General features: G+C 38.1%; 1 pseudogene across 1 annotated transcript; it reads left to right on the forward strand.

Annotated features, from left to right (window-relative positions):
* Positions 1-19,239: 19,239 nt before the first annotated feature.
* Positions 19,240-23,172, forward strand: LOC143633043 (extra-large guanine nucleotide-binding protein 1-like; annotated as a pseudogene). Its single transcript, XR_013153616.1, has 8 exons — positions 19,240-20,188; positions 20,280-20,417; positions 20,503-20,607; positions 20,696-20,881; positions 20,961-21,129; positions 21,213-21,454; positions 21,556-21,725; positions 22,424-23,172. The product of XR_013153616.1 is annotated as an extra-large guanine nucleotide-binding protein 1-like (transcript).
* Positions 23,173-24,849: the final 1,677 nt, after the last annotated feature.

The following is a 24,849-nucleotide window of genomic DNA, read 5'->3' on the forward strand; positions in this document are numbered from 1 at the left end:
ACTCGATTTTATGTGGAAACTCCTTAAGAGTTGTGCATGTCTTCATACATATCTTTCCAAATGATAGGCAGAAAAGCGATTACCCAGTCATACACGAGCCCGTGAGTGTTCTGAGTCCCGTGAAGATAGCGTGTCAAGACACTGCAGTGATCCAGATTCGGGACTTGCAGTTATTTTCTACTTGAAGTTGTGTATATATATGTTAGATTAAAAAAAATGTGTGTATTCTAGAGTTCATAAGGTTAATGATTCTCAATCAAGACGCAAGAAGGTGAACGGGAAACAGAGTCTAAGATCGAAGTGTAATCACTACTTAATCAGACACTACGGGTCAAGGTCAATTCGGGGTGACTTGGGGAAAGCCAAATACGCTTTGAGAATAGATAGGAGGCATCATAATCTCTGAGTTGTTGCCCACTTAAGTTTTGAGCTTAATTGAACCTAACTCGTATCACAGAAACGATGAAAACCATTCTAAGAAGATTACCTGCTTACAACCTGTTTCTTTATGTCATAATACAGCTGAACACGGATCTGTGTGACAGTCACGAAATTAGTATGATTCCTGTTCGGATCTTTTCTAAAACATGGTAGTCCCTGTCGAGACTGAAATTTGATCCCGTGTACCTTTATTTTAAAAGTTTTTTTATTTTTGGAGTTGTATGATTTTATACCTGGTTACTTGGTCTTGATCGTTTCATTTAACGCTTTAAAGGATGTTTTCTAACTTAGTTGCAAATTGTTCAAATTATGGGGTTTATTTTGAAAAATTTTTAATTTCAGCGAAGTTCTGCATAACTTCGCCTGATAGGCGAAGTTATCCACAACTTCGCCGATACATCTGTGACCCTATATAAAGGACTTTAAAGGTCAAACTGTTCATTTATTTCAAAACCCAGCGAACTTATACTCACAGAAACCTCGGCGAACTTATCGATTCTATTATCATCAATCATTCTGTGTTTCTTTCTCGATTTCATTGTCGATTAAAGGTGTGTAGGGTTCCATATTCGTATAATCATTGTCGTTAATGATTATCACAGGTCGATACGACCCGTTTCGTGACCTCGATTATTTGAAACCTAAAAACCCGATTTTCAAACTTGTTTTTACGTGATAGTAAACCACTTGAACGTATAAAACTTCATAAAATCATGTATTTCGGAGTCCTTGATCTCCGAAATCATCATCTACACGTCGTTCAAAATCCTAACTGTTGCCGATTCAAATTCGGCGAAGTTACAGTTTAGGCGAAGTTATCCGTAACTTCGCCTGAGGTTTAACTTCGCCTGATTATTGATTTTGAAACAGTTTATGAGGCGATGTTGTGATTAGGCGAAGTTATCCGTAACTTCGCCTGGACCATTTTACTTAACTATTTTCAGACGAAGTTTAAGTTGAAGCGAAGTTGTTTTCCAACTTCGCCTCACCTTTAACTTCGCCTATACAGAATTGATCACAACTTCGCTCATGGTAACAGGCGAACTTGTGATTCGCTTTGACGTTTATCTAACTTAACATGTTTGTTGCAGATATGGCTGCTATTGCTGGAGCAGGTGGTGCAGGCGGTGATGACGGAGGTGATCAACAAAGACAGCTCTTCCCGGGTCACAACATGTATATCACCTTAGACCCGGAAGCGAGCGGAGTTGATGATTTCCGCGAAATCATCACATTCCTTTTACGCTCGAGGATATTCCACGCCATTACAACAACTCTGCCGATATCCTTACCCAACATTGAGGATTTCTGGCAGACCGTGGAATTACTACTGTAGAGTCGAACCCCCGGTGATGCGCGCAACAGTCAACGGTCAGATGGTTCAGTTCTCTTTTGAACATATCCGGGCGGCTCTGCGGTTTGGAAACGAGACAAGGGATGACCCGACAGAGTTTGTAGCTCCTTTTCGCGATGGAGCATTTTTGAGGATGGGTTATTCAGGTCCCTTGGGGGATTCGCATAGAAGGAAGGGTTTTCTACTTGACCAGTGGCGCTTTCTCATGCATGTTATGATAGTATGCATGTCAGGGAGAAAGGCGGGCACTGATGGCATGGGCGCGACCATGCAGTCAGCGATGACTGCTCTGACATACAACAAGCGATTCAGCTTTAGTCAGATGGTCTTTTATGAGATTGATCGTCAACGAAGAGCGATGGCGCGTGAGCGATTCATCATGTATCCAAGATTCCTACAAATGATCTTGAATCATGTTGCTCCAACACTTCCTCAGCGCCGTCCGATCCGATATGTTGAGAGTGTGAATAGACGGATCTTCGCCCAGTGTCGATCCTCCAGTGCGAGGAGCAAACCTGAGCTTCGTCCTCGCCATACTCCACTCTTTGGGTACTTAATCAACCCGGAGTATGTGCCTGCTCGTGGGGATGAGTTTAGGGACCCGGCACCACAACAGGCAGGAGCACCTCAAGCTATACCTGCTGCTCCTGTTGTGTCACCGGAGGAGGAAGTGGACCTTGATGCAGAATTTGGTGGTCAATGCTTCTTTGATATGGATCGGGTGGATCCAGAGGAGAACATTCAGGTCCAGGTTGAACGTGCTTCGACTGTGCATGTTACTAGGGCAGCTACAACGGTGGCTGGCTCAGATTCTGATGATGAAGTGGCAAAGGCCAGAAGGATTATGGTGACTCGAGAAAGACTACATGGGAAAAGAAAGAGAACAGATGATGATGACGAGTCTGATTATGAGGAAGAGGTACAACAACTGATAAGAAGGTCAAGAAGGGAACGGATAGGTGCAGGATCAGGAGCCGGTGAGAGCTCTAGGGTGATACGTTTCACTCCACCAGCACTATCCGGTATGACAATGGTTCCCTCGTCACTACAGGTTACAAGGCCAAGCGCTACGGGTGTTCCCGTGGTGGCTACCTCGTCTACATTTGGCCTCCCATCCAGTATTTTCCAACTTTCGACTCCCGTGATCGTTTCGTTGCCGCCTCCGACCGTTACTCCATCGGAGGTCGTGGCACAATTTATCGAGTCGACTGTTGTGGCCACTGCAGGGTTATCGGTGACGATACCACCTGCGGTTACGTCTATTTCTACTTCTGAGGTCCCGGTGACATCGGAAATCCCTCCTCAGTATACTCAAGATTCATCACATATGAGGTTCGATTTCGATGCAACCCTATCAGACTCAGAACGAATAGCAGCACTGGAACGGGTCGTGGCAGAGCAGTCAAAGGTGAATCTTATCCAGACCCAGGCTATTCAACGCCTAGTTGCAGAGAATCAGATGCAGTCGTCCCTGCTGGTAGAACATGGAAAAATCATAGATGCTTTCAAGGAGTTCTTGGCATCTCAGGGGGAGACGAGCTGTAAAGGCGACGAGTTGAGGACGAAGAGAAGAAATGATAGAGACGATGATCCCAATACGTCGAAAGATGCAGGTGGTGAGCTACCAAGAACTACTCAAGCTCTTGGAACTTCCACAACTCAGGGGGAGTCGACATCTGCAGCTGGTGATAATGTGGTGGTGGTGGACGTAGAGAAGATGGATGATGTTTTGGTTGGTGATGATGATGTAGTACCAAGTGATGTGATAGAGAAGATTGGAGAAGATATTATGATTGATACAGAGATAGAAGAGGGAGAGATAGTAGAAGAGAATGTGGAGCATGAGATACCAGATGTTGAGAAAGCAGGTTTGAGTGAACAGATTGGAAGCGATGAGTCTGACTGGGAAGAGCAGCCTAGATGGAAGGAAGGCTATGCTCAGTGGTTCGTCAAAACGAAGAAACCGGCGGTCCCTACAATGTTTAAGAAGAGTTACAACATTAAAGGCTATGCTGAAGCGAAGAAAGGGATTATTTGCTGGATCTATGATGAGCAGTTGAGGCTCTTCGTGATTAAAAGGTATGACGGTGTTCAGTATTTTAAAAAGACTGTTAAGATCGTTTAATACACTGCCGGAATGTGAAGTGAAAGACTTAGCCAGATTGGGGTTAATCAATCGAAGTGATGATAATATGGCTAGAGTTATTGGGAAAATTGTATGGAAAGAAAGTATAAAAGAGAAGAAATTTGAGCTGTTAAAACCATAGAAGGGAAAACTTGTTGAAGACAAGGATAGAGGTTTGAGAGCTGAGGGAAAGCCTTGGATGGTCATGAAGTATAAACCGATCCGGTGTTTGAAAGAAGTACCGATGAAGCTTATGCCCAAGGATGTGCTTAAAGACCTAAAGTGGTGGTTTGTAGATTGTGAGATAGCTGAGGCGGTGATGGAAGACGAGGATGAGCAAGAGGTACTAAGAGTTTACGATCCTATGCATTTGGTAAACTTATCGCAAGCTGATCTGCAGGTGCTCAATGAGAAGAAAATCTTTTATATTCCTGCTTGGAAAGACGAAGCGAGGAAATATCAAAGAGTTGTGTCGGTTTGTGTTCGAGAAGGAGTGCATGCGTGAAGATAAAAGGTTGAAGATTACAAGACACGTGATTGAAGCTAAAGAGATGAAGCTACTGCCAAGGGGGAGTCTGTTGGTGCATAATGTCAGTAGTTCAGTGTCTAGTGTCTGTAATTGCGTTTGTAATATTTTATGTTTTGTATAAGCGAAGTTGCTAACAAGTTCGCTGATATGGGCGAACTTGTTAGACAAGCGAAGTTAGTGACAACTTCGCCTGAACATGCCAGGCGAAGTTGTCGTGATTATATAAGCCATCTGTTACGGCTTATTAATCAATTAATTCAGTTTTACAGTTTTCGTGTATTTGAGTCAGAGAGAGTCTGTAATCAAGTGATCTTCGTATCACGTGTTTAAGGTTGGTATACAACGTGTTTGATTATCGTGTGTTAATCATATTGTTTTCTATACTTGTAACGTCTTACGTAGGGATTCCGCACCTGCGTAGTACGTGATATCTCGTGTAGATCCGGCTGGGAACCTACACAAAGAATGGGGCTAGAAACTCACCTGAACGCGATTACGTTCACCGTTTATGGTTATCCCCTTCTTGAGTTGTGCACGACTAACTGTATAATCACTACATATATTAAATAAGGCTCTAGCTCTTCTTGTCGTTTACTTAATTAATCTTAAGTGTTTAGGCCGGTTTTACTTCATTGAACCTTTACCGGTTAGTTAATCGTTACTCGTTAACCTTTAAAGGTATCTTTCATAAATCATCGAAGCCCAAGGGTTATTACGTAACTACATCATTCTTTTTCTAAGTCCAGGGAGTGTTCTGCCATTTATCAAACTTCTAGTTCGTTACTTGGTTCTTAACGAATTGGGTTCATAACGAATGACCCATTCATTACTTTATAACGAGCTGGTCCTTGTAACGAACTGGACCTTGTAACAAAATGGCCCTTTGACAAATGACCCTCCTGTAATGAATTGAACCTTCTAATTCGTTATCTCTTGTTAATGAATGGTAATAACGAATTGGGGTTAATTCGTTATATTTTCCTTAACGAACTTGGACACGAACTAAGGCTAGTTCGTTAAGTTTCCTTTAACGAATCATCTGACGAATTGCCTCTAGTTCGTTAACTCTCCATTAACGAATTAGGGTTAGGTCAGAGAATGTCAGAAACATTCTCTGACATATCAACCTCGTACCCGCCGCCTTTCCAGCGCCGTCGTCGCCTGAAAACCGCGGCTTCATCGGAAAAACGAGATCTGACTAGTTTTCCACCGTTTTTCGTCCCGTTTGATCCAGATCTGAGCTAGGGTGACCCCTAGGCTCATCTTATGCTCGGTTCATACCCGATTCCCCCCCGGATCTCGCGACTTTAACGGTTTAAAGGTGTCGGCTCGTCGTTTCATGACTAAATCTAACGGGTTTGAGTTCAAACAACATCATACTATCATTACCTTGGATCGGGATCGATTTTCTATCTTGGTTCAGCTAGAGAAAGGAGAGAAATTAGAGAGATAGCTTAAGTGTGTGTTTTGGTGGTGTATGGAATATGTGTAAATGAATGAATTAAATGGGTGATTAAGGTTTATATAATTATGGATCATGGGCTTAAGCCCATGGTCTTTCCTTCTTTCCTTCTTAATCCAACTCCATAACCCATATCTATTTAACCTAACACTAACCCGACTCATAATAACTCCACTTTATTTTATTATTTATCCACTAACCTGAGTAAACTTTCCCACCAATATTAAATAATATAATTAATATTATTTTTTAGAAATTTAGGGATGTTACATTTTGCAAAAACACAATTGGTTAATTAAAAAATTTTATTTAATATATTTGGTATTAGGTTGGTGGTTTATAATCTATTATAATAAAGCAAGCAACCACAATAGCAAACAAGAATATGTAAATATTAAATGACCAATAAAGGTGATTGGTCTTGCTAGAGCCTATTAGCAAGACCAATCGGATCAATGGGTCACAACACAAAACAACCACAAGGATGGACTCTTGGTGCATCCCGTCATCTTTGTAAACTCCCACTGACTTCAAGAACTCCGTGAGCTAGTCCTTGGTTTTCCTTCGGGTCTTCTTCATTACAATATTTAAAAATACATATAATGAAAAACCAAACCCTATCTATTACAATTTTGAACCATCAAAGTAGCCAAAAACCATAAAATCAATCAATCAATCATACCCAGTGAAGTCCCACCAACAGCAAAGATATAAATAGGATCTGGGGAGGGTGAGATGTAGGCACACTGTACCTCTATCCAAAGGGATAAATATGTGGCTTCCAGAGAGACCCTCAGCTCTAATCTAAAAAAAAAAACCAATCACACAAGGTCGGGCAAGATTTACATATTCAATAAAAAATAAAATTGAACAGTATTTTGGTCAAATAAAATAAATAAAAATTTACCAAACCAAGATTGCTCAAAAAAATTATCTAGATCAAAAACTTTAACTAACTTGAAGTTTATGATGCAGATCCGATGAAAAGACCGGATTCGACTCGTATGTTGTAATCAAGCTCATATACCACTGTGGGGTTCCAGTGGTGATCAGTCAACGGTTTAACTTTTAAACCCGGTTTAGTAAAATTGGTTTCATATTTATTAATCACATTAATAATAGAATACGCAGCGGAATACAAAAACTAGTAATCACCAATTTTAGGAACCATACAGGATCCGGTTACAAACAATACGATTACGAGTCTAAACAACCAAAGTAAATAATAATATTCACGACATTATTTAATTTTACCTCGGTTAATGAATAACCGGTTAAGACACCGAGAGTTAATGAGCGAAGCTAAGTGATGATATGAAATAACCCGGTTGCGGCGGTGGTATTCAAAAATAGCAGCGGCTGATCGGGATGACGACGACTAGTGGCCGGCTTTGGTTCCTTTGGCGGCTGAGTTCATAAGCCGTAAACAATAATAATAATTATGTTTACAGCAGTCATGAGATAATATATATATGCTGACTTTTGGGGAGGCTCCAATTAAGTTGGAGTGTGCTCCAAGTTTTCTTTGGATTAATATTATTATTTAGGTTAATATATAATAAGATTGTATAACAATCTTATAATTATATTTACTAAACATTAACCAGGCCCAAAGTCCAACTCGTTTCAACTCATGTTTAAAGCCTGAACCAGTTTATTTATCTAATAAATAAACTTAAAGATATTATTTATATATAGTATAATAATAATCAGTTTAGTCATTCGTCAATACCGGTTAACTAATTAAGCGGATTTTATGCTCGTTACACAAGGTGTAACTCTCATGGGTCATAACCCGGTCGGCCACGTTGACTTCCCCGAACCGGTCCATAATTCCAACAAACACATCTTGAGAAGATTGAGTGAGGAAAGCATTTATTGGAGTTGTAATGATGCTCAAAGGTAAAGATCCTCCATATAATGTCGGATCTTGAGTTTCTTTTGAAGACTTTTGACACTTCATGTCACTCCCTATCTTCTATATTTTGCATAAACTCCATAGCAGTAAGAACTTCATTTTTGAAGAAATTGATTTCTTTCAGGACCATCAGAAACGTTGAATAAGAATTCGATAGAGCATTCTTGACAGTATTAATCTTATCTGATTCATTTGGTTCCATTTTCAGTTTATTCATCTCAGCAATCAGATGATTAAACCTAGTCAGCATTTCCTCGACAGTCTCACCCTTCAATAAATTAAAATTTATGAATTGGAACTTCAACATAACTTTCTTGCTCTATTCTGTATTTCCCATACTTCTCATCTTAATATGTTGAAACAAAGATGCACATATCTTAATACTTCCCACTTGATGAAAAATATTGTAGGGTAATGCCATAGTTAAAGTGGAATATGCTTTTGTTTCAATTTCTAATGCATTCTTCTCTTCTTGAGTATAAGAGATAAAAGCCTTTGGTTCAAAACCAGAAGTTGCATCACCAATCATAGGAGTTGTATACACATCATCAAGACATCTCGAACAATCAGGGTGTTCGGACCCTAGATGTGCTCGAAATCTTGGTTCCCACTTTGCAAAGTCGATGAACTTCATCAATTTGGGACATTTGGCATGTGACCCAATTTCAGCATCTAAATGAAGCATATGTTGCATCAACATATTTTGAGATGCCAGAGCGTAAAAGCAAGCCATTTCAAAAATATGAATTAAATGATCAACAAATTCAAATTTTAGGTTAAAATTGTCCAAACTTAAAACTTAAGGGTGCAAATTGTAACTATTGGTAACGAAAGAGTAAAACTATGTAACGAATGAATGGGAAATGGTAACGGATGATGAACAGTAACAAGAGTGGGTTATAATAACAATGATATCACAAATCAAGTAAGGAATGATATCACAGTCTTTACGAATGACTATAACGAATGAATATCACGAATGAATATTAAATGATAACGAATTAACACACGAATGATCAAACGAATAGGGTAACGGATAGGGTAACAGAAAGGTTAACGAATGGGATAATATTTCTGTAGCGAATGAGATTATCACGAATGTGTTTTTGTAACGAATGAGTGATCACGAATCAGGAACTAGATAACGAATGGATGAGCACGATTGTGTTTCTGTAGCGAATGATTGACCACGAAGAGACTGTAGTGACGAATGAACGGTTATTCTATTGCAACAACCTGGCCACGTGTTAAAATACAGTTACAAATTGATAGCGAATGACCAGCTACGGTATAACGAATGGCTCGTTATACCGTAATGAATGGGTCCTTTGAATCTTTAAATCTTCAAAGACCAATTTCCAGATCTACAAACTCAATTCCAAAAACCAATCCAAACGAACACTAAAAACTAAATTGCTCGTTCGAAACTTAACCAAAACCAACAACCTATTGTAAGGCCCCGTTACCAGTAGCCCTACTTTCGTGTTGGATTTACTCATAAACGCAATTCTAAATATCAGAGTTAATTAAAGCATTCGCGGAACATTAAAAACTTTCATAAAACATTTCGTAACAATCCAAAACCTGTCTTAAACAAACAACTTGTCTTTCAAAAACAAAGTAATTAAAACATATCACGTCTTGAGCCTTCTGATGCCAGCCTCTTATTCAATGCCACGTGTCTCCTCAAGCGAGCTGCATCATCCTACTCACCTGCGTGCATACTAAAAGTCAGCTACGCTGAGTGAGTTCTAGTTAATCATGCATTATACAATACACACAAACTTATATTCTTTCATTCATACTTTCATACTAACTTACTTTCATATCTTACGTTATTAAGATCATTACGCCCTACATTCCTCGAGTATTATTAGGGCTCGGTACCCTCCTTCCTCGAGTATTATTAGGGCTCGGTACCCTCATTCCTCGAGTATTATTAGGGCTCGGTACCCTCTTTCCTCGAATATTAGTAGGGTTCGGTTCCCTAGTTCTCGAATATTAGTAGGGTTCGATTCCCTCTTCGTTACCATACAACCATACATCATACCTCGATTATTCTTCGGGCTCGGTACCCTTTTCGTAACCATACAACCATCCTTTCCTTCTTTTATTAACTTTATCACGTTCATACACATAAGCATACATATCATACTTACCTTATACATAGCGTTACAACCTGACAGTACGTGCAATATCCGAAGATCGTTCACGTATCATCAAGCAATCATTCATACATTTCACATTATTCACATAAGGCATACACTTATCTCTTAGGATAAGCGTATTAACAAACATATTGAGTATGCACACAGCCCCGAAAACATAACACATAAATGGGGCTAGAAACTCACCTGAACACGGTTACGTTCACCGTTAATTGTTATTCCCTTCTTGAGCTGTGCACGGCTAACTGTATAACAATACACGTATCAATCATCTATCGCTATCTATATTGTGTTTCTAGTTCAATTATAACCCACAACGAACGGGGGTCCGGGGGCAGCGCCCCTGGCAGCGGGGTTCTAGGGGCGGCAGCCCCTAGCAGGGTCCAAGGGGCAGAGCCCCTGGCTGGGGTCGAGCGAACTTGACTTTAGGCGAAGTTAACTTGGCGAAGTTAAACCTTAAGCGAACTTAGCTTTGGGCAAAGTTATATAGCAGCGTACTTATATAACCAGCGAACTTATGTATCCAGCGAAGTTAACTAGGAAGCGAACATATAGGGCGAACTTAGCTGATGGCGAACTTTAAGCCAGGCGAAGTTAGGCTTGGCGAACTTGGCCTTAGGCGAAGTTAACCTTGACAGCGAACTTGGCCTTAGGCGAAGTTATCCAGCTGCGGCCTACTGTTCGTCCCCAAACCCCATAATCATCATCGTTTCATCATGAAAGCCTTGAATGCGAGTTTAACCATACCAGTAAACATTCTTATGTTCATTTTCAGATAAAACTTAACACATAACAGCATAAAGCATGAATCTTTAAGGCTTAAACGTTTACTACTAGATCTAGGGTTCATTTTACACGAGCCGCACATGTTTGCAGGTCTAACGAGTTCGTTTTAGCATCAAGTTCGCAACTTTACGTTTCATTTGTATCCGATCTATACCCGTTCTAAGTTTCAAGGTTAAACATTACTAAAAACATAAACTTTAAAGTAAAATGGCTTACCCTTTCGGTCTCGGTTAGCTTGCTTATGGACTCTAGATCTTCGTGTATGGCTCGTATAGCAAAGATCTACCACAAACGGATGTTCGCTCGATCTCGTTTTCCCTCTTCCCTCTCGGTCGTAAGGTTTATGGTGGTGTAGGGGGTGTGTGTGTTTTGAGTGTGTAGAGAATAAGATGGAAATGAAGGAGGGTTTAGGGTTTTAGGTTGGTTTAGGGGATATTTATATCCCTTAAAGCCCATGGACCTAAGGCCCATTCCCATTTGACCCACCTTAATTAATCTAAGTCCATGATCCGTTCTTTACTCGATATTAATTAATTAATAACGCGAAATCACTAAACGTAACTTTCTTTATTTAACATTATAATATTTAGGATGTTACACCTATAGCTCAAAACACACATCTAATTCCCGCGAACAATCCCAAACCCGTCCAAACCTACAATTCCAATCTAAACCACGTCCGAAATCCAAATTACTTTTAAACAGAAACCTCTGCTTCTAGCAACCTCAAATCCAACTCAATCCATTCCATAACCAAACATTAACACAATTAACTCAACACAAATTACACAAATCTGATTACGAACCAATTATCGATCAATCGGCTTCAAGTAGACATCTCAACATGTCAATTGAACCAAAATCGAATTAATCAGTTTCAAATTCAAACTAAAAAAATTAACTAACGAATTCTCAATCAATTCACCATTATAATGCCTTAAATCACGTACACAATCGAACGCTTAGCTCTGACGCCACTTGAGAGAGCTTGATTGAGCTTACACTTAATCAATTCATATCGATATTGATCTAGGATCTAGTTACTGATATGTGTAGGTGATCAATAGGTTAGATTGAACGAAGTGTTTAGTGTGAGAGGATAATTTGGCAGTGTAACGGCTCACAGATTGATAATTAGAACACTTGTTAAATTATGAAGACTTAACAGCCTATATAAAGAAGATGAAGTCCATTCGTTACACATCCCATAGCGAATGGATTCATTCGTCTTCGTACTTTACATAAGTTAATGAGTATAGCGAATGACTCATCCACCATACCTCATTCGTCAACATTCCATGACGAATGGATATAAAATAATAACGATTAGGTCCATTCTTTAAACATCCTTAACGAATGGACAGTAATAATAACGTATAGCATCATTCGTTAAACATCCTTAACGAATGAGCTGATAAACATAACGAATGGGACTAGGTAATTACCAAAATGCCTTTTACATTAATATACATAAAACATAATTATTACAAAGACTGAGACGACCAAAACGGTGTACTAACATTAATGGTGAGCAAATCATATTTCATGTGAGTCTCGCATCCACCTTCTGTTGCTTGACCAAGACTTATGATATTTCATTGTAAGCTCATGATGCAATAGACATCGGTCAATAGACGATACTCCCCTGTCTTTCCTTCAATTAATACCGACCCTTTTCCTCAAATATCAATACAAGATCCGTCTTTAAACGTCACCTTTTATGTGACTTGTTTTATGATATGACAATGTAAGATCGGGAAGTAGTATACATTGTTTAACAGGCGCTGCAATCGTGTCTTTCCTCCAAGACAATTTTCCCCGAATATCAATAAAAGATTCGCCTCCGAACTTCACCTTTCCCTTGACCTGTTCATTTATTTCATAAAAATGTGTTTTATTACTCGTAATGTGATTCGATGCTCCATTGTCAAGATACCAAACATCTTTCTCCGTCGGCTGGGTTTCAAATTGTTTTGGAATCACCCCATCTTCATTTAGAAAAATCGTTTTTATCACCTTTTATCATAAACAAAGCTGAATGCAAATTCTCGGTTATGTTCAAATTTGCCTCTTCCTTTTTTCCTTCTTTCTTAATACGTTCCGGGCACATAGACGCAAAGTGACCGAATTCATCACAACCGTAACATTGAACCAGTGATATATCCTTTCTACCCTTTTGACGATCATTCGTTCTTCTTTGACCTGTCTGCCTTGACCCACGATGTTGACCGTCTAGGTTGTCACAACCATCTTGATCCTCATCCCCCCCCCCCCAATTAGCCTATGGTATCACGAACTCTTCTACGTACCTGTGAACTCGACCAACCTCTACTCGGCTACCGAATTAATCATACGATTTGCCTTTATAATTACTTTCTGATCAATTGTAATCTAACTGACTTTGGGAATCTGAACTATGTTCTCTCCCTCGTAGACGTTCTTTAAACACCTTAAGTCTTCCAACAACATCTACAAACATCATACTGTCGAGATTAACACTTTGCTCGATTGAGGCAACGTGTTAAAAGTATTTATTTGGAACCACATCCAGTAACTTCTTCACCAAGACATCTTGCTCGAAAACATAATCCAGACTCGTTGCCTTTGAAACCATATGATGTGGTATAAATTATACATATTATAATATAACTAATTCCGATACTTTTAAGCAATTTGAGCTATGTTTTTATTGGATATTACTCTTATTTGGCTCATATTTGGAGTTTAAGGGTTTCAAGTGACGACGAGCTAAAATGACATATTTTATCATACTTAAGACCAACGAGTGAAGAGGCTAACGTATTTTATACATTACAAGACGTTATATATTATATCTTATATATTGTATATTATTAGTATTAGAATTAGCATTTTTTATCTGGTTGTAATAGAATAATGATCTAATTTATACGTTATCTAAATTGAAAAGATTCCTACTCTAAGTTGAAAGTCAATTTAATTTTTAAGACTAAAACGTTTAATTATTATTGTTTGGCAGTGAGATTTTATTATTCATTAGCTTTGTGAACTGGGCCGTGATTGAAAAGAACATATATGTACAAGACTGAGAGAGCCACAACTAAAGTCAAGAACCCAAGCGAGTTAACCGACCTGTATAAAATATAAAAACATAGTTTAACCTACTTCAGGGGGGGACTACGGTGGATGGGAGGCTGCCATAAATTATTACCTAAGGTCACAAAGATAAGGAGTACACAGCCGCCACTTCTGAGAGGAGACAAGGAGAATAATTTCAATTGTGTTGGCAGCTTTGTTACTAATAGTTTTTGGGAACCATTGGTTGTTTTGGAACAAAGACGCAAGTGGAAGAAACAGAGAAGGACAAGCACTAGGGTATTATTATTCTTTGTGTTTTTGTTATTTCAAAGCTTATGAACATGTTGAATACTCTTAATTTTGCTTTGTTTTTATTTATTATTATGAGTAGCTAAATATTTGAACTACCTAGGTTGAGATGATTATTGACATTGTTTGACGGTTTAATTGGTTTTGATTGATCACATGACATATTATTATTGAAAAGCTTTATTTAATTTAATCTTTGATGTGTTAAAATATCGTTTTTATATAATTACTGCTTTTGATTCTATGTATTACTTTGATTGAGTGATTGTGTGTCGTTCGGTTAGGGTTCTACGTTTAGGTCTTAGACGTGGTGTTTTTGATCTATTTGTGGTTAGTGCGGCCATATGAATCTCGAGTACAATTAATTATTAAAATTCAATAGGTTCACCTTCCTTGCGACCGAGAGGTAATAGGGAGTCGGTTTGTCTCGCGTCTTTATTTGGCTAGGTTAGAATTGCGCGAGAGCGAGCTTTGGTCTCGTCTGGTTTAGTTTTGCATGCAAATAAGTGTCTTAGATCGGGTTAGATATTGTTTTCCCTTTATCCCTAGAATTGCTAGTACCAATTTTAAGCGGGTTTTGTGTCGTTGAGTCCGAGAGGAGATGCGTCATTAGGGTACCTTAGTAATCTTTTTCCCAGTGCATTTATTCAATCTTCTTAGATTTGTGAGGGTTAGTTGGTGAGACCGAGATGTGATCTAGCGAACTTTAATGAGCCTTAGTTGATTATTTTAAGATCCCGGTGTCGTGTGATTAGTTAGTTCCATTAATCGTTGAACTGTCAATAGGATTCTAGCCTAGGTAGTCGTTTCACCATATTCGTTAAAACCTCGTTAAGTCCCGTTAAGTTTTCTCGTTGGTTTCGTTAAGTTAAGCAAGTTAGTTAAACTAATAAAATAAAATAAAAATAATAATAATAATAAAATTCATTAGAAATATTTCAAGGTAGGACTTGGATTAGGGTTTATAATCTGAGCCGTTCTCACGTGTCTTCGAGTTCGATATCCTGACTTTCCTTTTCTTTACTATACGCAACCGGTACACTTACCGTTTGTGTGAGCTAGGATAGGTTGTTTGGTTTTTTTAAAGCTTAGTTTTGATTTGTGTTTTATATATATATATATATATATATTCGCACATCACAATACATGTTATTTTTCCCACAATCTAGTCAATAGTCTTGTCTTCCTTTATCTTGAGTTTGTCAATTTCATTTTTCAACGTTAGCAGTCGAGACTTTTGAACTCGCTCGACCCGAACATACCGTACCTTCAAAGTCGTCCATATTTCTCCGGTGTTCTTGTATTGAGAAATCCAAAGAAGAATATCACCTTCCACAACTTGAAACAAAAACGATCTTGTCGTTTTATTCCTTTTCGCATCAATAATCACACCCCGCATCTGGTTGAGCAACTTCCCACGACCTTTGATAATCTAAGATCGCTTCCACCATAATCGCCCAAGTGATGTAATTAGTTCCAGTCAACTTTGGAACCTGCATCGATATCCCCCCGGTCGCTTTAGGCTGGATTATCGGATCTTCTTTGTCACCTTCTATTGACGGTGTCAAACCCCTTGCTCCACTTCGCCTGAACAACTTTTCAAAACCGAACCTGTTTGTTCACGAAACCCGGTTACAAATACCTCTTGGAAAACAAATTTTTATTGCAATAAAAATTGCTCAACTAAAATATTTTTAGCTTTTTTTTCTTTTCGAACCAGGGCAAAGTGGTAAACCCCACCTTTTACTTGTGAACTTTTGATTTTGTTTTTTTAATTATTAAAGCACAAAATAATTCACCACAAAGTCTGAAAGACAATCTACTCATTTTGTCGTCTTCTACCAAAGAGAAAACAGATACCTAAACTAACCTTGTTCTTGTTCCAATAGTATTACAAGGTACAGATCTGATTCCAAACACCTAAAGAACGGAACTATGTTGCCATTGCCAGAACTTATGATGTAAGGATGAAATAACGTGCTTTAAGTGTTTTATATTGTGTGTTTTACTTGTTTATATGTATCGAACACAAGTACTTTGATTGGTTTTATGTTTACAGGTGATCGGAGCTTAAAAGTGCTTAAAGGAGCGAATTTGTAGCATTAATGATGGATTGGAAATGAAAGTAATGATATATAATATGATAGAGAATTGAAATACGAAGACGTGGCAGCAAACGGGGAGCAAAACGGAGTTGAAATGAAGATTTTATGAAGAAAACAGTGTTTTGGTGCTGTAGCGACCGTAAGGTAGTGACCAGAGGCCGTAGGCTACGCCCAGACCGTAGGCTACGCTGGCCGGGCCGTAGGCTACGGCCGGGTCTGACAAGAACTCGTTTTTTCTTGTTTTTGTTCCATATTAAAGCCCAATTAAACGCTAGCTCGAGAAGGCTTCATACCTTAACATCTTTGGGCGATTTTGGGGCCATTCTCCACCATCTTAACACCTACCACTCACCAAAATCATCCATGTTCTCATCATCTCAACCAAGAATCAAGATTTCCAAGATGCTTATGCTAGGCTAAAGCTTCTGTGACCATCTCAAGGTGCAGGGTTATGATTGTGGTTAGAGTTTTTGGTATTTTGAACATAATATTGGATTTGGATTTGGTTAATCATTCGGTTAGTCGAATCTTTACGTTTGTTTGTGTGCTTAAACAGTTTTTCGTAATTGAATGCTTAAGATTGTGTCAGTTAATTGGTTTTAGGTCATAAACATTTAGGATTGAGTTCTTATCGTCATTGACCTGTTTATCATTAACCATAGCATTGATTTCATTCATCAATACTTAAAACCGGTAATCAGTTAGATTATTATTCAGCTATGCCAAATGTTCGAATTAAGTTTTGATAATTAACAGAGCCAAATATTTAGTCTTTTGCTAATTAATTCAAACAAAGAGATTTCCAAATAGGTTTAATTACTTGTCCAACTTGTTTCACAACCTGAAACCTAGAGATTGGTTATTTTCTCATAATTGTTTACAAATCAAAGTAACGTTGTTTTCGCTTAACAAATCTTTCAAACCGCTTGACATCTTCTGTCCCCGTAGTTTAATATTTTATAAATTATGAATTTGATTAGCACTTTCCACTGATTCCCTATAGTGATGACATTACTTACCCGTACTAGTTATAGGTATTTAAGCTTATAAATACTTGTTTTTTATTAGAGCACGACATCTACATCAACTTACAAAGTAACATGTTAGTGTTGTTGTCTCATATAACCGAACTACTGCTAATTCGCCGCTAGTTCTTCCAATTCCCGCCTCTGAACAACAACAAACCGCCACCACAGGTCTAATTTGGAAACCTAACTTGGTTTCGATATGCGCCGGTGATAGCTATTCCTCAAGCTACTGCTCATTGCTGACCGATTATTGATTTCTTGAACTTGGCTCTGATACCAATTCAAGTCCTAATCGATAATCAAACACGAATTAAATGACTAACTTTTGTTTATATTAATCAGAAAATATAACTCAAAAACTTATTACAACTTTTAAACCGTAACTTGGTTTGACTTTTGATGAACTCTAACTTGGTTGCATCTCATCTTGCCAATCTCTTGCTTGATTGCCCCTATTTATAATGTTAACTCTAATTTAATTAACAAGAAAACCTAATAAGCCTAACTTGGTCATTAAACAACCCATTAATAACCTCTTTTAATTTTTGGGTTGAACCAATTTTCGGGCCAAACAACAGTTGAGCCAACATAAACCTGATATGCTTCACGGACCTGAATAGATTGTTTTCTTTAAACAACTACACAGGGACGGAACACGGGAGGGTCAAGGGGGTCCGTTGACCCCCCGGTGGCCAATATTTGGTTAACCTATATATTCAGCGTAGAAACACTTTTATAGTTTGACCATTCGAAATGCATCACGATTTGCAGATAGTGTGAGGAAAAAGGAGTAAAAATGGCATTTACGGAAAACTCTAGTGACCGGCGGTGTGGCTTTGCGAGCGGGAGATAAAAATGAAGAAGAGAGAGGATTGGCTTTTGTTTAATAAATAAATATAAACTAATATTTAATATATGTCACCGTGTGACTGTTAACCTATCTCTATCCATTTTTTATTTTTGACAGCTCCATTTTTATTTTATTTGTTTTGCCTTTATTTTTTTTCCTTTTGACATATTTCATTTTTCTTCTTTAATTGTTTATTAAAACAGGATAGGAAGTTGAGCTCTTCTTCAATTTGTGAGTTTACATTAGTTTGTTTTAGGATTTCCATTTTATATATTTTTTTTATCATAACTTAACCGTTTTTATTGTTTTAAATATACTAGATAATATATGATATCCTTTTTAGGTAAACAACTAGATAAAAAAAACTCAAACCAAAAACAAGCTAGAGGTAGTTAGATCGGTTTAATAACAACAGTAGTAATAACAAAAATAATTTGAAAATAAGTTGAAATATTAACACTAACTAGTGTAGAAAAAGTTTATTACGACCCTCAAATTAAAATATTCTGGTTCTGTCACTGCAAGTGCACGCACCTATCAATCTTTGGGCTACTCCAAAATTACTCCTAAGAAATAAGACTGTATTTTCACTCCCAAAGACAAAAGGGTTACAGAAGGTGAGTCGATTTATTGATGAGTGTGGAATATATGATCACATGTCCTGGACCGGAATGTCTAGGGACCTGAATAGTCATAGTTAAATTTTAGGACGTAAGTAACACTGGTTGAAATTGAATAGCTTACTATTTGGAGTTATCCTCTGTTCCACGCGTTTATTCAATTCCCTTTGAATCGGTCTAACATCTGCCACGTCATTCTACATTATTATTGGAGTATAATTTATAATCTAGCAAACATAACTGCCCACTTGATTACAATATTAACTGGTTCTTTACTTCCTCTCATACACTTTGACAATTAGATTAAACTGTTGTTGCAGTTGAATTGGTCAAGTCTAAAAGTCTACAATCTAATTACACATCATTTCTTTTTCTTCCGTAATATTATCTAAATTATATAACCTCATTATGATCAATTCAGAGTTACTCAATTTCATTTGTTAGTTACTTCATTCATTTCGAAATTAGACTTCAACTGAGAGAGAGCATGATTTTCAAAACTATATTACCCATCCGTCCTTCGAAAAAGGATGACTACAATGTCGAGTGCTCCTTCGCCACCGAGTACTCCGGTTACTTACGATATCCCCAAGGCACTTCCACTTGATGTTGCCTGCATTCCAACAGCTTCTGTTGTGTCCACACCTGCTAATTCCGGTAATCTGTCATTACCGGTTGTGTATCCGGTCATTAAGAGGCGATCGCTCTTAGTTTCGTCCAATGTTAAGGAAGATAGTTTCCGCTCGAATGGTTCAATAGAGTTTTCGGATAGTCAAGAGAATAATAATTCACATGAGTTTTCGATGAGTTCGGATGGTTTGGATAATGATTGTCATGAAATCGAAGAGCTTAGTGTTAGCGAAGATTGTCAAATGACACACCAAGAGATTTCGGATTATGATAAGAGAACTCAAATGGTGACGTTTGTTGAACCCGAGTCTAGTGAGATGGATCAAGACGAAAGCAGTTATGGCGAGTCGGAAATGATGAGTCAAGAAAGACCGCGTGCTAATCCTAATATCCCAAAAGGGGTGTGTCACCGTTGCCTTAAGGGAAACCGGTTCACCATGAAGGAGTCTTGCATTGTATGTGACGCGAAATACTGCACTAATTGTGTGTTGAGAGTGATGGGGGCAATGCCGGAAGGTAGAAAGTGCGTTACTTGTATCGGTTATCAGATCGACGAGTCGAAGCGTGCGCAGTTAGGGAAATGTTCGAAAGTTCTTAAGCAAGTGCTCACAGATTTTCAAGTTAAACAAGTAATGCTTGATGAAAAAATATGTCAAGTAAACCAAGTGCCACATCGGCTCGTTTTTGTTAATGGCAAAGCTCTTTCATTAGAAGACGTGTTACTGTTGCAAAATTGTTCGCACCCGCCAAAAGGACTTGTTCCAGGAAGCTATTGGTATGATAAATTGTCTGGTTTTTGGGGAAAGGTAATAATAATAATAATCATACATAGATTTGATTGTTTTTTTGCATAATCAAGATTGATAAGTAGTGATAACAATGTGAAATTTTGAGCAGGACGGGCGAAAGCCTAGCCAGATTATTACTCCCAGGCTGCCTATTGGTGGGTCGATACCGGAAAATGCTAGCAATGGAAAAACAAATGTGAAGTTCAACAATCGAGTCATCACTAAACGAGAGCTCTTAATGTTGAAGGTTCGGTGTCTTTTTTTATTTATATATGTGACTATTGATTATAAGATTCATTGGCCAATGTTTGACTTTTATGCAAATTACGCAGCTTGCGCGAATCAATCACAAAGGTAGCCCTCATTATTGGGTAAGCCACAACGGATCGTATCAAGAAGAGGGACAGAAACAAAAGAAAGGCAAAATATGGGAGACGGTATGTGGTTGATTCATATTTTTGACTTAATTCCCGAACGCTGACTAGGACAACATAACTTAGCTTGTCTTGACACCTTTGGTTTCAGCCTGGAATAAAGGCGGCTTGTATTATCTTGCGCTTGCCAATGCCGCCAAAATCTTTTATCACGTCTGAGGAAGAAATTGCTAACAATGGCAGTCAACTGGAGCAGAAAAAGACTGATATTAAGCCGTTAACTAAAATACTTCTAGTTGGTCAAGATCAATCTGGTATAAGTACCATTTATAAACAGGTAGATCATTGTAGAAACAACTCGGTTATTATGCAAAACAATAATGGTACCATATTCCTGATGATCTGTTTTGTTTCAGGCCAAGATTCTTTACAAAGTTCCTTTTACAGAAGACGAACGCCAAAAAGTCAAATCATTGATCCAAAGAAATTTATATTTTTATATCAGTATTCTGCTCGAGGGTCTTAAACGATTCGAAGAAGAATATAATTCAATTCAGATTAGAAGAAAACCAGTTGATCAACCCGGTACTTCTAGTTTTTATACAATTTCAAGAATTTGATATCCACTATAAGTTATTGTAATATGAAACTTTTCTATTCAACTGCAGGGAGTTCGGTTGAAAGCCTCGAGACAAATATCTATTCTTTAACAGAAAAATTAAATAAGTTCTCTGAATGGCTTATTGAACTTGTGGAGTCAGGCAAACTGGAAGCCTATTTTCCAGCCGCAACTCGTGAGTATTCACCACTAGTCGAGGAATTGTGGAAGGATAAAGCTTTTCAAGAAACTTATGCTAAACGAGATGAACTTCCTGCACTTCCGATAGTTGCTGATTATTTCTTACCTCGGGTATGTGCTGCCATATCATGTTATTGCAGTTAAAGTTGGAAGTTAACCGCTACTACTATATATTACAAAGTATTGAAATTGGTTATGTGGATGTTGTGTAGGCTGTTGAAATATCGAGTGAGACTTATGAGCCATCTAATGAGGACATTCTGTATGCTGATGGTATTGCATCTTCAAATGGGCTTACTTCAATGGAGTTCTCTGTTTCCTCTACAACACCACAAATTAGCTACATGGACGCCACTGAGCAGAGTGACACTCCATTGCAAAGGTTAGTGTTATATCACAAAGGAAATGAGTGGTCTTTCAGGCACACACAGTCACACACACACACACAACACATACACATAGGAGGGTGCAATAAGGAACCATATGTAGTATGAGAACCAATGTGAAACGATCATTTATGTATATGTGTATATATCTAAGATCATCCACAATAAAGAGGTACAAAAACATCAAAAAACACACCTAGTCAGCTGCCACGTATAAAAATACCAAAAAACATGGTCACATCATCACCACCTTTTACACCCAAACCCCCCACCCGGCCCCACTACCTGCAAAAAGGCCCACCTCCATATCATTTTTTCTAGTTCTTACCCAAAAACAACTTCTAAAAATGAGTCCCAAAAGTCATGTCCACAATAAGTAAAAACACCCAAAAACAACCCTCAAACACACCTTATTGTGAATGCTCTAAGATTCTAATACAACTATAAAAACATTATGGTTACATGATGTACTTGAATTTACATATGCATATGTGGAGATAACTTCATGTGTATTCGTATATTATAAACGTCTACTCACATGTAAATTGACTATATTTTTCTTATGTGGAAACTTGTTAAAGGGAAGAGAAATGAAAGAAAATAGGAATATTAGCTAATTAGAGATGCAAATAATTTAATCTTTTACAATTATACCATTTTCATATAATCTTAAATGTGAACCATATATTTGCAGGTACGAACTGATTCGAGTGAATTCAAGCAACCTAGGATACAATTGTAAATGGCTAGGCATGTTTGAAGACGTTGACCTCGTCCTCTACTGCGTCGACTTAACTTCTTACAATGAGTTTTTCACCGACAACAGCTTAAACCTCAAGAACAAGATGTTGGAAAGCAAGAACATCTTTGAAAACATAGTCACGCATCCAAGGTTCAAAAACAAAGCATTCCTTTTAATCCTCAACAAGTTTGATCTTCTTGAAAAGAAGATCAAAACAAGCCCTCTTACGCAATGTGAATGGTTTCATGATTTCAATCCGTTCATAACCAACCACACGTATGATGATCGAAGCTCAAACAGTAACAGCAATGCATCTGTAGCACAATATGGTTTTCAGTACATTGCTGCTAAGTTTAAGAAACTGTTTAGTGAGCTGACAGGGAGGAAACTTTATGTTTCACCGGTGACAGGGTTGGAAGCGGGCAGTGTTGATGCGGCTCTTAAGTATGGGAAAGAGGTATTGATGTGGGTAAATGAAGAAAATAAACCTATTGCTAGTACCATCGAGTGGTCTTCGCAAAGCACAGAGACTACTATACAAGGTGGTTAAAAAAAAATTTATCCAACACTGGTATTTTTTTCATTGTTGTCTTGTTTCTAATTAACCCATGTAATATGTACTAGGAGTAAATATATGCATATACCAAGTAAAAGGCATAAAATATTACGTTGTTTGACCAATACGAGTTATGCTCATGGCATGACGTGTTAGCTTTTAAGAATGAATTTTGGTTCGATCACAAGCGACTCGGGTGAACAGACCAATTTTGAGGCCTCAAACGAAATTTTAGTTTCAGATTAAAGCAAAATTCAGATGAAATTGATTATTATAGCATTATGTGATACACTTTGTAATAACAATAACAATAACAATAACAATAACAATAATAATAATAATAATAATAATAATAAAACCCTTAGGTTTTTCAAGTGTAGTGTACCTAAATCATTGTTTAACTTGATTGCACTTCATATGTGTATCAAGTCCTAATTCTAAACCATTGTGCACTTGATAAGTTCACTTATGGAGTTTGGGATTACAATGAGTCATATAGGAGGCAATTTTAGTAATATCAATCTCATAACCGATTATAATAGTATTCCATATTTATTAGGTACCCGTAACTCGTTACCGTTAGGTTTATACATAGACGGATAACGGGTTACTTTCTCCAGAGTTTTTGAGTGGGGTTAAAGCCCGCTAATTTAAAAGTCCCCGGAAGAACAAGAGGATGATATGAACTTTTGGCAGGTGATGTTTGATGATCTTGGTCTTCTTGTTTTTTTTTTTTTTTCTTTTGAGTAGTGCACCTAGCTAAATCATCGTTTGATGATCTTTGTCTTCATATATAACTTTGTTTGTTCTTTAGAAATCCATAGGCGTGAACCAGAGATTTTGGGTGCTCCAAACGAATATTAAGTGGTTGCCGAGGCCTGCCATGTGAATTTGCCACCTGTTGTGTCCCACTTTAATCACAATATCATGAGAAATCAATCTGAACCTTTAATTTGTTAATCGGTGTGTCCTTTTTAAGCCCCCCCCCCCTATGGGGCGCGAAGGGGTACTGAAACTTTTGGGCGCCGTGGGGCGCGGTCCAACCCCGGGCGCGGCTGCTTCGGGCGTTCCAACGGCCGGCGCGGTGGGTGAAAATAGGGCCCCCCTCCCCTTCAAACGGCTCTTTTGACCGTATACATATATATATATATATATATATATATATATATATATCACCCAAACTAAACCATTTTCAATCTTTACAAATTTTTTACAAATTCTCTCAAAAAAATGTCTTCCGATTCATCTTCGACACCCGACTTCTACCACGATCCCGACGTTATTTCAGACTCGGATTCAGGGGATGAGGTAATATGTAGTGCTATTCTAGATGCTGCCCGAGTCTTAGTCGAGCATAGCGAAAGCTCACAACCGCAAACAAGACGTCCTCATCGACAACGGGATCGTGTCGGTGCTCATGAACGGTTAATGCAAGATTTTTTTTCGCCGGACGCGACTTTTGATTCGGAACAATTCCGGCGGCGTTTTCGGATGAGTCGCCAACTTTTGTTACGAATTGTTGGTGATTTAGAACGCGATTATGCTTTTTTCCAACAACGTGGTGACGCGAGAGGTAAGTCGGGTTATTCTCCATTGCAAAAATGCACGGCGGCGATTCGTCAACTCGCGTATGAGACCGCGAGCAACGCCATGGAAGAGTATTTACAAATGTCGGAGACGTGGCTCATGAAGCCCTTCACACGTTCTGCGAATGTAAGTATTATCATTTTTAATATGTATTTATAAATCCTCTCATTTTAAATGCAAAATTAATAAACTGACCTTAAAAAATTAATATTGGGTATTCCTCAACTATATCATA

Source organism: Bidens hawaiensis, unplaced genomic scaffold (assembly GCF_021521415.1).
Source record: "Bidens hawaiensis isolate Kalapana, Puna unplaced genomic scaffold, B.hawaiensis_p1.1 tig00006607_1, whole genome shotgun sequence".
NCBI classification, from domain to species: domain Eukaryota; kingdom Viridiplantae; phylum Streptophyta; class Magnoliopsida; order Asterales; family Asteraceae; genus Bidens; species Bidens hawaiensis.